This window comes from Rhinopithecus roxellana, chromosome 11 (genome assembly GCF_007565055.1).
Source record: "Rhinopithecus roxellana isolate Shanxi Qingling chromosome 11, ASM756505v1, whole genome shotgun sequence".
Classification (NCBI taxonomy): domain Eukaryota; kingdom Metazoa; phylum Chordata; class Mammalia; order Primates; family Cercopithecidae; genus Rhinopithecus; species Rhinopithecus roxellana.
Window position 1 is genome coordinate 66750491 of NC_044559.1, and position 17003 is coordinate 66767493.

General features: G+C 36.6%; 1 protein-coding gene and 1 pseudogene across 12 annotated transcripts in view; one reads left to right on the forward strand and one right to left on the reverse strand.

Moving 5' to 3' along the window:
- Positions 1–17003, reverse strand: part of PCDH15 (protocadherin related 15) — a 1888416-nt gene that overhangs the window by 786877 nt on the left and 1084536 nt on the right. The window lies entirely within an intron of this gene.
- LOC104675931 lies at positions 6168–16006 on the forward strand (annotated as a pseudogene).

Sequence of the window (17003 nt, forward strand, 5' to 3'; positions counted from 1 at the left end):
GTAGGTTTGCTTCAACCAAATGATAGGTTTGTTTCCATTACATGAACATTTTATCAAAATGTATATATAATATCTTCTAAGAACAATATGCAAATACATTTTAACATATAAATTGGCTCAAGAAAGTCATTTTTCTGGAACTCTAGATTTATAGGCTCTTTAAGTCTCTTAAAAACTGTAAATGACCCAAAGAAGTTGGCTGCCCTAAAGGTTTGGTTTAAATAAACCATCCAGTGCACACTTCAGATATAAGCTGAACAACCTTAATTGAAATATCTACCTTGTGAGGTTTTCCAGTTTCTGATTTGGTAATCCTCAAGTATCAATTTCCTATGAATTACCATTTCCCAACTAAGAGGTACAGAAATTCCCAGTTTCTTTTGGAGGTCAAATATTTTTAAACTTGGCCTTTATTAAGGTTTTCAACAAAGTTCTAATTAAACTACACTTCATTAATGGCTTACCCCCTATCTTAGAATAAGGAGAGCTGTCTTGCAATTATTAAAGCTAACCCTCAAATAGTTGTTAATAACAAGACTAAGAGTTATTTTTATTTTTTTAACTTCAAAGTTGTAGGCTAACCAATAGTTAACAAATAATTCACTTACTTTATTGGCATCATCAGTCCTCCTAGCAATACGTCTTTTTTTAAAATTTAAAACATGATGGGGGGTGGTGAGGACTGTACAATTACTAGTCACTGTTTTCCCACTCATTGGTACTATTAGCTTAACAGATAAAACCACAGATAAGAGCCTCAATAAACTTCAGCAGATTCCCAGAGGCAAGCTTTTGCTTTCTGCTGATTAGTTTCATTCAATTATGTCTTCTTAATTGTTCATGTGCTAAAGCTCATTAAATGAAAAATAATATTGCTTTCCTGTGGGTAGGGCACTTGAGATTTGAAAAATAGCCACTTCATCTCTGCCTCAGAGGCACAAGTAAGTTAATCTGATGGTATCTGAAAAAGCTCAACAGATTTGTGCAGATAGTCCATCCTGTCCAGGAAGGGACAGTAAAATAAAATTGATTGCTAAATCAAGTCAAAAATAAAATCACTCCCAGTATTTTCCTTTAAGGTTAATTTTCAGGAAAATTAGACCCAGTTTTGTAGCATTTGATTATGCTCACCTCTGTAATACGATTTTAATTGTAAAAAGATCAGTTATTGCTGTTCCATTACATATGGGATTTGGGGAAAGTGGAGTAAACTTTGAAATTTTTCTGAAAATAGATTTTGACAGATTAAAAAGTGTGTCACACAATTTTATTTATGAAGTATTCTAGAAATGGAGAAGCTAAGTTTCATTAATTAAAATAGATTCATTGAGTACCTACTACGTTCCAGGCCTTTTGCTACACAATGAGGATACAAAAGGTTTTAACTTCAAGAGGTTTATTAGTCTAGTGGAGTAGAAATAATAATTCAACAATAATCCATCAGCTAATATATACTGGATATTTACTAAGGACCTATAAAGTACTTGGTCGATATGTATCACTTTACTTAATCTTTTTAATGATCTTATAACATAGACCATATCGTATTTTTTATTATAGATGAACTAAGGCTTAGAAAAATTATATTGCTTCCTGATGTCACATAACTAGCAAATGCTAAAGTTTAGTTTTGAACAAGATATAACTTTGTAGCATGTATTCCTATTTACAGGTACTCCTCAATTTACACAGTTCCTATATGCATAAATTTCAGTTACCATGTTTACTTAAATTAGACCAGTTACCCAGCAACATAGTTCAAATTTCAGTTACCCCAGTGTATTAACTGTAAATAATTACCAACAAAGTACAAATTTTGCTCCTTGCTCTTTTGTCCAAAATCATTATGTAAATAACAGGTGTGCTTCATGATCAGTGACCATTGGCATCATGTTTTTAAATGTCTGTCAGTGATCGATCGCTACACATCTATTATTCAGTGTATGCAGACAGAAAACTGTGCAGTTATGTTGTCTGTTTCCCATTGATAAACACAAGTGACATTTCTCAAAAGTAAATAATTGAAAGAATTCACCAGAAAAGATAAAAGTACAACATAAAGTAAAATTTGAGTCCAGTGAAAATGCAACTATAGCAAAATCCCTGTGGGAATATTGACACTGCTGCCATCTGCAGGACTTAAGCTTTGCAGCCAGAATAACTTAGCACAGAGGAGCTTATTGACATAAATGAAGAAAGTGGATGTGATGAAAAGGATGAAGATATACCAGGCTATGTGATGCCAGCAAAAACCCAAACACACACACACACACACACACACACACACACACACACACACACACACACACACACAGACTTAAAGGAACTTACAGAGATACTTTAAAATATTGAAAGCATCAAAGCATAAAGTGATGAAAGTTGATCCAAATTTAAGAATATGACAGTTAGCCAAGGCATAAAATATCGCCCCTTCATTATAAGCCATCTGAGAAGAAGAAATCAATCACTATTCAATGTATAAGTAAACATTTTTTAACAAATGAGTAAACTTTCAGTCATTAACTTCAATGTAATTTAAAGAGGGAATTATTCAGCAAATGTGAAAGTACAGCAAATAAATGAAAAATAATGATGCAAAAAATAATAATATAAGATTTGAGTTGAATGCAAACAGAGTTATAGAAAGAAAGAACTGTCTTTAATTCTTTAATTCCCAATGTAAATTCCAGGATGCTAAATGAGTATGTTTTATAATTTATTTATTTTCCTACACATTTATTAATGACAGTAAAAGAGTTTATAATATTCTGAAAAGAAATTAAAAGTTATGGAATAATAATATTTATTCTTAAGATAAACTTGTATGATTTCAGCTGAGATCATCATGTTTATCGTCCTTCACTAGCATGTAAGGCGAGAAGTGTGGGTATTAATTTATTATGTTTGTTTAAAGTGAATGACACACGGCTTAGTGTTCTATCAATAGAAAATTACTTAAGAGGAAATGATATCTTAAATGATATCATTTAAGATGATATCATTCATTAAGAAATGATATCTTAAAATCAATTTTAAGATAATGCTTCTATTATGTATGTTTCTGTATCGTCTTTCTTTCTTTTTTTTTTTTTTTTTGTATTTTTTTAGTAGAGACTGGGTTTCACCGTGTTAGCCAAGATGGTCCCGATCTCCTGACCTCGTGATCCGCCCGTCTCGGCCTCCCAAAGTGCTGGGATTACAGGCTTGAGCCACCGCGCCCGGCCTCTGTATGGTCTTTCTAAACATAATTATGGAAAAGGCATCCCAACTGGTGATATAATTATTGTCAATAATATAATAGTGATGACATTATATTTGTTGGTCAATTAAAAATAACTACATTAGCTTTGGCAAAACTACATTGTTCACTTACAAGGTTAAAGATACTTATCAGTGCTCTTGTGATCCTATTTTAAGATATACATTTTCATATTAATTTGTAAATGAAATGTAGGAGTTTTTCATAACCAACAGGTTTAAAGCTTGTGAAGATATGTGAGGGAAATACCTAGTTATGTCTGTAAGAATCAGTAATGTGCCATACTTTGTCTTTTGTTATTGTTTTCTTGAGATATGATCTCACTCTGTTGCCCAGCCTGGAGTGCAGTGGCATGATCACATGCAGCCTCTACTTCCCAGGCTCAAGCGATTTTCCCACTTCAGCCTCCCAAGTAGCTGTGACTACTGGTGCATGCGACCACATCCAGCTAATTTCTATTATTTGTAAAGACAGGGTCTCACTATGTGGTCTAGGGTAGTCTTGAACTCTTGGGCTCAAGCGATTCTCCCACCTCATCCTTCCAAAGTACTGGGATTACAGTCATGAGCCACCACACCCAGCCTGATGTGCCATACTTTGTAAAAGAGTTGAGAATGGCTGCTAGCCAGTAGCGGCGGGGGGGGGGTGGGGGGGGGGGGGCGGATGGTGATATTATAGACATGGGTATATTTTCAAATGCATTCTAAAAGTTTGAGAAAGCAATAGAATCTTTGTCTGTTTTGTTCTGTTATTTCCCAAACACAGATACTCAATACATATTTTTTTTAAGGAGATGAAAAAATCTGACATGATTTTATAAAAAATAATTTTGATGTTAGCAATCATTACTCAACACATATTTTTGAATAGTTCAAAGAAAATTTGGTTATGAAATTCTTCTGCTGTTTCAAAAGATCCCACCTTCCATTTCTCTCTGATCTCATCTCCTAGCAATCTACCCTTCATTTGTTGTACTCTAGTCGTGCTTATCTTTTTGATCTTTATCAAACACAAACATTCTGATACCTTAATATTTCTGTTCCCTCTCCCTGGAACACTATTCCTCAATAAATAAAATTAGGTAATTATTTCCATCAAGCTAGTATTTAAATATCTCCTGCTCAAGGAGGCCTAGCTGATAATCTGTACTTAATGTTCCAGTTTTCCTATACTCTCTCTGATCCCTCATTGGCCATTCTATTTTCTTTTATCCATAGTGCCTATCACCTGTTGGCATATTATAAGAACTCTTTATGAACTCATTTGTTAATTTTATTGTTTATCATTTATGTCTATCAATGGAATATAGACTCTTAAGAGGGCAGGCATATTTGTATGTGTTATTCACTGACATTTCAACATCACCAAACAGTGTCTGTCATATAGCAACCATTCTTTTTTTCTTTTTTTCTTTTGAGACAGAGTCTCGCTATGTCACCCAGGCTAGTGTGCAGTGGCGTGAACTCGGCTCACTGCAGGTTTTGCCTCCCAGGTTCACACCATTCTTCAGCCTCAGCCTCCCGAGTAGTGGGGACTATAGGTGCCCACCACCACGTCCGGCTAATTTTTGTATTTTTAATAGAGACAGGGTTTCACAATGTTAACCAGAATGGTCTTGATCTCCTGACCTTGTGATCTGCCCACCTCAGCCTCCCAAAGTGCTGGGATTACAGGCATGAGACACTGTGCCCAGCCCATTCTTTGCATAAGAATAAAGAAATATCCCCTTGACAGGAAATTCTGTGTATTGGAATAATATATATATATATATACACACACACACACACACCATGGCAATGAGTATGTGTCATTATCTTCGTCAGCAGTACATATTTTCCTAGAAATGAAAAGACTCCCAATTTGTCTTTTTGAATGACCAAAAGAACTGCTAATCACTTTACCAGTTTGTTTTTTATTTATCTCCAGATTAAAGTATTATTAAGGATTAATTTTTTTCCATTTAGTGAAATTTTAAACAATAAAACACTTTTATCTATGTGATTTTTCACCCATATGACAACAAAGTGTTAACATGCCCATACTATAAGTAGAAAAATATAGGTAGAAAGAACATAACTTATTTGCTCAAAGTCATATAACTCAGAAGTGACATTTGCCAGACTTCAACACTTGGTCTGATTTTATCATCCCTCGCTGACTGTCAGATATGATATATCAGTCCAAAAATTACCTCCTGCTTATATTAGATGTTTTGGATGACTTTTGTAATTTTCCAGATTCCATCATTTATTAGCGCCAATATATAAATGGTCACTTAGAATACAGAGATGTGCACATATTCAGGACCAACATTCCAAAAATGGCTTAAATATTTCTGGCAGCCAAATATTATCTCTGGATAATTATCTTCCTCAAGAACATTAGTTAGATGTGCTTTAATAATGGTTGAGCAAAGTAACTGAATACTAGATGCTGTGTGACTCTGCGAACACCTTATTTCCTGCTCTGATAGAGCTCTGTTAAAGACCCTCATCTGTTACAGGCAGAGAGAAGAGCAGAGTAAAAGTGCTTTGCCTACCTGAAGGGACTGTTATAAGAATCTCATGAGTTAAATTGTGTGAAAGCACTTTCCACCCTCTAAATCCATACATTTACGCGTGACTTCCCTGTATGACACAAGCTAACAAACAAACTGGAAACAAACAAACAAACAAAAAAACCCAAGACACAAAAATAAAATATCTTTCTGTTACCTCATTTGGGAAGGGGTCTAAAAACTCAGAAATAATAGTATTTACACGTACATGTAGTTGGTAAACATTCAATGGCATAAAAAGTAAATTGAAAATAATACCATTAGCAGAGGGGAATGTATTTTTACTTACTCATATATATGCACATATTGGATTTGTCTCTATTTCATCTGTAGGACCTAGCCACTAGCCAAATGCCTGAAGCCCCTAGAACCCCAGTGCCTAGTGTGGTACGCAGAAAATAATGGCCTCTTAAATGTCCACTACCTAATTCCAGGAGCCTTGGAATACGCTACCTTACCTGGTAAAAAGGACTTTATAGATGTGTTTAAAGTTAAGAACCTTCAGAAGGAAAAATTGTCCCAAATTATCTGGATAGACCCAATCTAATCACATTAGTTTTAAAAATATTAACCCTTTCTTGGTTGTGGTCAGGGAGAGAAATGTGATTGTAGAAGAATGGCAGGTAAATGTAACATTGCTAGCTTTGAAAACAAAAGGAGTCCAGAAGTCAAGGGATGTGGGTGGCCAGTATAAGCTGGAAAGATCGAGAAAACAGATTCTCCTCTACAGCCTCCAGAAAGTAGCATAGCCTTGCCAACACCTGATTTTAATCCACTCAGACCCGTGTCAAGCATGTGACTTACAGAAGTATAAGATAATACATTTGTGTTGTTTTAAGGCACTAATTTTGTGATAAATTGCTAAAACAGTAACAGATAACTAATACAGTTAGAAAACATTTTTAAAATTCATTTTAAAAAGAACTACAACATGCAATATCTAATAAAACCAAAAATAGGATGAAAAATTAAAATGAAGCTTAGAACTTTTTTATATTATATATTTGGGAAATTTGAATTATTTCATAATATTCTGCTCTCAAAAATATGAAAAAAAAGTAGCTTGTCTAATTATCATTCACCTGAAAGCAACTGTTTTAAAGTTGTCATTACAATCTTACAAAAAGTAATATGTCTCAGTCAGTCCCAGCTACCATCAACATGACCCAGTCTTGTCAGAACCCAATTTAGAGCTTCAAGTGTACAGACGCTCCAAGGAATTTTCAATGACAGTGTTCCAAAAAAGCTATGACCTACACTTGAGGCTATCCCAAGGAGAAGCAAATATCATGGCAGCATCTTACATTTGTGAACACAGTGGTAAACATAGAGCATACAAAACCATGCATGGGTATTTTCTTCTGTTTTTAACAATGGATAATTAATGTCAAAAGTGATTTTCAGACTATCAATATGCAAGTTAAAATTAAATCCATAAAGCACAGTAAAACAAGCATTTGTTCCATTTTACAAATCATGTTTCCTTGAGAACTTATTTTCTTTCTTTTCCCTCCTCTCTGCTCCTGTCCCCTCCCTTCTCTCCCTCCCTTCCTTCCTCCTTTCCTTCCTTCCTTAGACTTCCTTCCTGACTTCCGTTTTTCTAAGTTTTATTGAGGTATAACTGACAAGTAAAAATGAACATATTTAAAGTGTGCAACTTGATTTTTGTATATGTATACATTGTGAAATGATCATCATAATCAAGCTAATTAACATATCTGAAATATCCATTCAACATTAAATATGTTGTACATTAGATATATAGTTACCATGCTGTACAATAGGTATATGCCACATTTTCCTTATTCATTTATCTGTCCATGAACACTTAAGTTGTATCTATATCAGAGTTATTGTAAATAAAGCTGAAATGAAAATTAAAGCAAATATTGATTCAAAATAATTTTATTTCCCTTGAATAAAGACTCAGACGTGGGACTGCTGAAGCATTTGGTAGTTCCATTTTTAATTGTTAAAGGAACCTCCATACTGTTTTCCATAATGGCTACACTAATTTACATTCCCATCAATATGTCTTCCTTTTTCTCTACTTCTTTCACAAAATTTATATTTTGACATTTGATAATAGCCATTCAAACAGGAATGTGGTGATACATTTTTAAGGTTTTGATTTGTATTTCCTGATAATTAATGTTGTTAATCTTTCATCTCTCATCTACCTGTTGATCTTTCATCTAGCTGTTCACCATTTGTACATCTTTGGACAAATACCCATTTTTATAAATTTAATTTTTGCTATTGAGTTTTGTGAACTCCTAATATATTTTGAATATTACCTTTTATCAGATATGCAGTTGCAAATATTTTCTGTAGGCTGTCTTTTCAGTCTGTTGATTGTTTCTTTTACTGTGTAGAACCTTTTTAGTTTGATGCAATTCCACTTCTATACTTCTGTTTTTGTTGCCTGTGCTTTTGCTGTCATATCCAAAAAAATCATTGCCAGAACCAATGTCAAGAATCTTTTTCCTGAAGGTTTTTTTCCTAGTAGTTTTATAGTTTCAAGTCTTATGTTTATGTCTTTAAGCCATTTTAAGTTAATTTATATTTTTGTATATAGTATTAGGTAAGAGTTCATCTTCATTTTTCTGTATGTGGATATCCAGTTTTCTCAGCACCATTTATTGAAGAAAATACCTTTTCCCCAATGTGTATTCTTGGTGCCCTTATTGAAGACTTGTTTACTCTAAGTGCATGAATTTATTTCTGGGCTCTCTGTTTTCTTGAATTGATTTATATGTCTGTTTTTAATGCAAATTCCATACTGTTTTGATTAACGTAGATTTGTAAAGTATTTTGAAATCAGAAAGTGTGATGCCTTGTTTTCCTTGCTCAAAATTGGTTTATCTATTTGTAGTTTACTGTGGTTCTATATAAATTTTAGACTTTTTTTTCCTATTTCTGTAAAGAATGTTATTGGAATTTTGACAGAGATTGCATGAACCTGGTGATTCCTTTTAGCTAGTATGGCTACTAAAACAATATTAATTATTTCAATTCAGAAACGTTCATTTTCCATGGATGGATGTTTTTTAATTTATCTATGCTTTAACATTTTTCCTTGATTCCTCCTTCAAGACAGTCAACTGGATGCAGTCAGGAGAAACATACCCCACTGAGGAACCAGGACATCAGGAAGACAGGTGTACCCCTAGTACATCTTCAGAGGGAAGACATTGAGAGCAGATAGAGAGAAGATACAGAAGGTGGGATAAAGGGAGATGAAGCTGGGAACACTGCATGGGGCTACCACACACCAGGACTCATTCCTGGCTCCCAACAACTTGTAGAAGGGGTGAGTTGAACAGAAAAGAGCAACTCACTCTCACCATAAGCCTCTGGAATCCTAGTAGGAGGAGACTCATCAGCCACCACAGACACTTGGGTTGGCAGAGAAAGCTACTTAGAGAAGTGGTAGGGACAGAACTCCAGCAGAGTCCACAGGGTTTGGTGCAGAAGCATCTATAGTGGAGAAAAGCCAGGGGTGGCCATACCCCTAGGTTCAACTTGCTCTTATAGTAGATGTTAGCTCTAAGGAAAGGTGTGAATATAGACTCTGTAGAGCAGTCTTGCCCATGAGATGAGACAGGCCCCCTAAGCACCCTTTGGTGTGCTGTCCTCTCTTGGGACCCCAGCCTGCCTGTACCTGCTGGCAGTACACCCTCCTTGGAACGTCAAGGGGGCCTACCTCATTGTTCCTGCACTGGTGGACCACAACTGACTGGCAGAGTGCTCCAGAAGAGCAAACCCTGTGTATACATATAAGACTGCCCATGCCCTCCCCATACAGCAGCCTTCCCCCATACTGCTTTGCCTGCCGGCACTCGCTGACAGTGATCCCCTACATCTCTTTCCCTGTACATGTGTTGGCGGACAGACCTAGCCTTCCCTTCCCTGACAGTGCACGTGTGCACATGCACCATACCATGCCACTACTGCTGGCTTGAGTGTGCCCCATCCCTTCTCACCCTGTTGCACTGCCATTTTTGTTGGAATATTGGAAGGCATATAGTTTGCCAGCTCTGCTACTGCCAGTGCTCCACTCCTGTGGCAAGGCTGCTGGCATGAAACTAAGCACAGAAAACAGTGTATCTACTTCCAGCTCTGAGAGGTCACTGCTGTCAGCAAGAATGCTCACAGAAGGTGCACACAGCCCTGTGACCACTAATACCCCACCCCTGTGCTAACACCACCACCAGTACAAATGCACACACTATTGCTAGCAGGGACCTCCACCTTCCCAAACCATACTCCCACAGCCACTACTGCAAACACCCACATGGAGGCGGTCATCATCCATGCGGATGGAGGATGCTGCCGGTACATGCAAATGTGGACACATCCCACTACCTGTCCTACAAAATGCTTTGGCTGGTACCAGCCATTAGAGTGTTTTGACAAGCAGTCTGAGATCACATTGATCCCTCCAGTGAGCAGGTTCCTAAACTTGAGGAGCCACAGGTAAAAGCTAGGGTATGATACCAGTTTCCCAGAGTTAGAGCATGCAATGCAGGAGCGGTGAGATGAGCCTTGGCCCCCTGAAGTCTTCCACTAACAAAGCCAGGTGACTGAACGCAGCTTATACCACAATCAAACCCTCAAGGTCATAAAATAGAATAAAAGAAAAAAAAATCCAAAGGACAATAACTTCAAAGATTGAAGGAACATCAGCCCACAAAGATGAGAAAGAACCAGTGCAAGAACTCTGACAACTCAAAGAGCCAGAGTGCCTTCTTTCCTCCAAATGAGCACACTAGCCCTCCAGCAAGAATTCTTAACAAGGTGGAGGTAGCTGAAATGACAGAAATAGAATTCAGATTATGGATAGGAATAAAAGTCATTGAGTTTTGGGAGAATGTTGAAACGAAATCTAAGGAAGGTAAGAGTCACAATATTAAGATCCAGAAAGTGACAGACAAGAAAAGCCAGTATAGAAAATAAAACATAAATGACAGGATAGAACTGAAAAACACTCTACAAGAATTTCATAATGCAATTGTATTAAGAGAAGAATACCAAGCTGAGGAAAGAATCTCAGAGCTCAAAGACTGGTTTTCTGAAATAAGACAGTCAGACAAGAATAAAGAAAAAATAATAAAAAGGAATGAAGAAAACCTCCAGGAAATATAGGAATATATAAAGAGACCAATATTATGACTCATTGGTGTCCCTGAAAGAGATGAGAAGAAAGAAAGCAACTTGGAAAACATAAATCAGGATATAATCCTTGAGAACTTCCCCAGGTGGTGGTTCCTAACCACCAACATTCAAATTCAGAAAATGCAGAGAACCCCCACAAAGTACTTCACAAGAAGATTATCCCCAAGATACATAATCATAAGGTTCTGCAAGGTAAAAATGAAAAGAAAAAAATGTTAAAAGTAGCTAGAGAAAAAGGACAGATCACCTACAAAAGGAAGCCCATCAGACTGACAGCAGACCTCTCAGCAGAAATCCCACATGCCAGAAGAGATTTGGGGCCTATATTCAATAACCTAAAGAGAAGAAATTCCAACCAAAGAAATTTATATTTGGCTAAACAAAGCTCCCTAAGTGAAGGGAAATATGATCCTTTTCAGAAAAGCAAACACTGAGGGATTTGGTTATCACCAGACCTGCCTTACAAGAGCTTCTGGAAGAAGCATTAATATGGACAGGAAAGAACATAACGAGCAACCACACAAACTCACTTAAGAACACAGACCAGGAACACTGTAAAGCAACCAAACAAGTCAGTATAATAAGTAGACAGCAACAGGATAACAGGATCAAATACACATTAATACTAACTTTAAATGTTAATGAACTAACTTTCCCAATTAAAAGGCACAGAATGTAAGCTGGATAAATAACTAAGACCAAATGGTATGCTGTCTGCAAGAGACCCATCTGACATGCAGTGATGCCAATAAGATCAAAATAAAGGAATGGAAAAAAAAATCTGCCAAGCAAAGGGAACACAGAAAAAAAAAAAGCAATTATTGCAATCCAAATTTCAGATGAACAAGATTTTAAACCAATAAAAATAAGAAATAACAAAGAAGGGCATTATATAATAGAAAAGGGTTCAATTCAACAAGAAGACCTAACTAGCCTAAATATATATGAACCTAACACAGAAACATTCAGATCCATAAACCAAGTTCTTAGGGACCTTCAAGGAGACTTAGGCTACCACACAATAATAACGGAAAGTTTCGATATCCCTACTGACAGTATTAGATAATTTAAGCAGAAAATTAACAAAAATAATCACAGCATGAACTCAACACTGGGCCAAATTGGTCTGCTAAACAGCTACATAACTGTTCACCAAAAAAACAACAGAATGTACATTCTTCTCATGTACACATGACACATATTCTAAAATCGACCACACAATCAAACATAAAGCAGTCCTCAGGCAATGCAAAGAACCGAGATCATACCAACCACTCTCTTGGACAACAGCACAATAAACATAGAATTGAAGAACAAGAAAATCAGTCAAAACCATACAATCACATGGAATTTAAACAACTTATTCCTGAATGACTTTTGGGTAAATAATGAAATTAAGGCAGAAATCAAGAAGTCTTTTGAAATTAGTGAGAATGAAGATATAATATGCCAGAATCTCTGGGACACAATTAAGGCAGTGTTAAGAGGGAAATTCATAGCACTAAACACCCACATCAAAAAGTTAGAAAGACCTCAAATATCACAGTTAAAAAATTACAGAAGAGTAAAACAACAACAAATAACAACAACAACAAACAAAACACAAAGGTTGCAGAAGACAAAAATACACCAAATCAGAACTGAACAGAAAGAGACCGAGACATAATGCAACATTCAAAAGATCAATGAAGCCAGGAGGTGACTTTTTGACAACATTAATACAATAGGTAGACCACTGGTTAGATTAAGAAAGAAGAAAACAGAGAAGATCCAAATAAATAGAATCATAAATGACAAAGGGAATATTACCACTGACCCCACAAAAATACAAATAACCATCAGAGACTACTATGAAATCCTCTATGAACACAAACTAGAAAATCTAGAATACATGGATAAATTCATACACACATACAATCTTCCAAGCTGAACCAGGAAGAAATTAAATCCCTGAAGATAATTATAACAAATTCTGAAATTGAATCAGTAATTAACAGCCTGCAAACCAAAAACAGCCCTAGACCGGATGAATTCACATCTGAATTCTACCAGATATACAAAGAAGAGTAGGTGTCATTTCTACTGAAATGGTTCCCCCAAAATTGAGAAGGGACTTCTCCTCAACTCATTCTATGAGGCCAGTATCATCCTGATAACAAAACCTGGCAGAGACACAACAACAAAAAAGAGAACGTTAGGCCAATATACTTCATGAACTTTGATGCAAAAATCTTCAATAAAATACTACCCAGCTGAACCCAGCACTATATCATGAATCCACCACAATCAATATTCTTTATCCCTGGTATGCAAGGTTTGTTCAGTATATAAAAATCAATAATTATGATTTATAAAATAAACAGAACTAAAGATAAAAATCACATGAAGATCTCAATAGATGCAGAAAAGACTTTTGAAAAAATTCAGTATCCCTTCATGTTAAAAAAACTCTCTACAAATTAGGTATTGAAGGAATATACCTCAAAATAATAAGAGCCATATATTACAAACCCACGGCCAACACCAGACTGAATGAGCAAAAGCTGGAAACACTCTCCTTGAAAACCAGCACGAAAAAATGATTCCTCCACTTGCCATTTCTATTCAACACAGTATTGGAAGTCCTAGACAGAGCAATCAGGCAACAGAAAGAAATAAAGGGCATCCAAATAGGAGTAAAAGAAGTCAAACTAATCTTGTTTGCAAATGAAATGATTCTATATCTAGAAAAGTCCAGTCTTAGCTCAAAAGCTCTGTAAGCTGATAAACAACTTCAGCAAAGTATCAAGGTATAAAAATCAATGTGCAAAAATCACTACCATTGCTATACATCAACAACAGCCAAGCTGAGAGCCAAATCAGTAATACAGTCCCATTTACAATTGCCACAAAACGAATAAAATACCTAGGAATACAGCTAAGTATCTCTACAATGAGAACTACAAAACACTGCTAGAATAAATCAGAGATAGCAGAAATAAGTTAAACAAATAAAATAAATAAATAAATAAATAAATAAACATTCTAAGCTCATGGATAGGAAGATTCAATATGATTAAAATGACCATATTGCCCAAAGCAATTTACAGATAAAATGTTATTCCTGGTCAGGCACAGTGGCTCTCGCCTGCAATCCCAGCACTTTGGGAGGCTGAGGTGGGCGGATCATGAGGTCAAGGGATCGAGACCATTCTGGCTAACACGGTGAAACCCCATCTCTACTAAAAATATAAAAAATTAGCCGGGAGTGGTGGCAGATGCCTGTAGTCCCAGCTACTCGGGAGGCTGAGGAAGGAGAATGGTGTGAACCTGGGAGGCGGAGCTTGCAGTGAGCTGAGATTGTGCTGCTGCACTCCAGCCTGGGAGACAGAGTGAGACTCCATCTCAAAAAAAAAAAAAATAAAGTTATTCCTATCCAACTAGCAATTACATTCTTCACAGAACTAGAAAAAAAAAAACAATTTTAAAATTCATGTGGAACCCAAACCAAAAAAAAAAAAAAAAAAAAAAATAGCCCAAATAGTTGAGGGAATCTTAAGCACAAAGAACAAAGCTGGAGGCATCATGTCACCTGACTTCAAACTATACTACAGGACTACAGTAACCAAAACAGCGTGGTATTGGTACAAAAATATATGCATAGACCAACAAAACAAAACAGAGAGTCAAGAAATAAGTCTGTACAGCTACAACCTTCAGCTCTTTGTGGAAGCTGACAAAAATAAGTAATGGGGAAAGAACTCTATTCAATAAATTGTCCTGAGATAACTGGCTAGCCATATGCAGAAGATTGAAACTGGACCCTTCCCTTACAACATATACATAAATCAATTCAAAATGTGTTAAATACTTAAATGTAAAACTCAAAACTATAAAAGCACTGAAAGACAACATAGGCAATACCATTCTGAACATAAGATCTGACAAAGATTTCATGGAAAATATGCCAAAGGCAATCACAGAAAAAGCAAAAATTGACAAATAGAATAATAAACTAGTCTCCAGTGAAAGCAATGGCATCTGAAGTTAAAGAAGAGAAAGAAGGAGAAAAGGAAGAAGAAGAGGAGAAAGAATATGAAGGCATTAAGTCAGACCAAGCTGAAGAGGGAGGATCTGAGAAGGAAGGCTATAGTGAAAAATAGGAAGGTGAGCAGGAAGAAGGAGAAACCAGAGGCTGAAGGTGAAGGAGAGGAAGCCGAAGCTAAAGAGGAAAAGAAAGTTGAGAAAAAGAGTGAGGAAGTGGTTACTACAGAGAAGCTAGTGGCAGACACCAAGGTGGAAAAGCCAGAAAAAAGCAAAATCTCCTGTGCCAAAATCATCAATGGAAGAGGCAAAGTCAAAAGCAGAAGTGGGGAAAGGTGAACAGAAAGAGAAGAAGAGAAGGAAGTCAAGGAAGCTCCCAAGAAAGAGAAGGTACAGAAAAAGGAAGAGAAACCAAAGGACGTGCCAGAGAAGAAGAAAGCTGAGTCCCTGGTAAAGGAGGAAGCTGTGGATGAGGTGGTCACCATCACCAAATTGGTAAAGGTGCAGTTGGAGAAAGAGATCAAAGAAGAGGGGAAGCCACAGCAACAGGAGAAGGAGAAAGGGAAAGTAGGAGGAGGTGGGGCATGAGATGGAAGGGAGTGATAAAGGTTCCCAGGAATCCAGGAAGGAAGACATAGCTGTCAATGGGGAGGTAGAAGGAAAAGAGGAGGAGGAGCAGGAGACCAAGGAAAAAGGCAGTGGGAGGGAAGAGGAGTAAGGCATTGTCAGCAATGACCTAGACTTGAGCCCAGCAGATGAAAAGAAGGGGGATAATAAAAGTAAGGAGAAAGTGGTGGTGACCAAAACAGTAGAAAAAAATCACCAGTGAGGGGGGACATGGTGCTACCAAATACATCACTAAATCTGTAACTGTCACTCAAAAGGTCGAAGAGCATGAAGAGACCTTTGAGGAGAAACTGGTGCCTACTCAAAAGGTAGAAAAAGTCACTTCACATGCCATAGAAAAGGAAGTTACTCAGGGTGACTGAGAGTTGAGTCCATTGCAAAAGCTTAAGCCATATGACAATTTCAAAATGCATGTGACTGGCAGCATCAAAACAGAACAGGTTCTCCCATGGGGGCTCCAGACATTGTATTTTACTTTGTGCAATATGAGGAGACTGCATGCAAGCTCAGTGTGCTCCCCTCGCCGTCTTTGGGGGATTCAAATGCATGATTTTGTATGTACCTGAGAAATTCACCAATTTCCTATGCTGTTGGAAGGGGGTCACTCAGGAGGGGGGATGTCTTGAGATGTACTATGTAAAGTACCAACTGAGCCAAAAAAATAAATAGAACACAGAACTGTCTTAACCTTAAGAAAGCTATATATGAACAATTATGTTTACCTCACTGGTGCATTTAAAATGGACTTTTGTTCATGGAAGAACCTTGTTGACATGGACAGTTTGCAATCTTATGTTGACTGATGTTAAACGCCACAGCAGTACTTGCTCAATACAGGTCATATTGGAAACATAGTCAAAAAAATAAATAAACTAAAGAGCTTCTGCACAGCAAACGAAACTATCAACAAAGTTACCAGACAACCTAGAGAATGGGAGAAATTATTAGCAGATTATGTAGCTGACAAAGGTCGATTATCCAGCATCTATAATTAATTTAAACAAATTTACAGGAAAAAAAAAAAACACTACAAAGTGTGAAAAGTACATGAACAGACACTTTTAAAAAACAAAAACAAAAACAAAAAAAACTTGCAGCCAAAAAACATATTTTAAAAAGCTCAACACCACTGATCATTAGAGAAATGCAAATCAAAACCACAATAGACAACATCTCACACCAGTCAGAAAGTGTTTTATTAAAAAGTCAGAAAGTAGCATATGTTGGCCTGGCTGTGGAGAAGAGGGCTCACTTTTACACTGTTGGTGGGAGTATAATTTAGTTTGACCATTGTAAGAAGCAGTGTGGTAACTTCTCAAAGAGTCAAAAACAGAACTGCTATTTGACCCAGCAATCCCA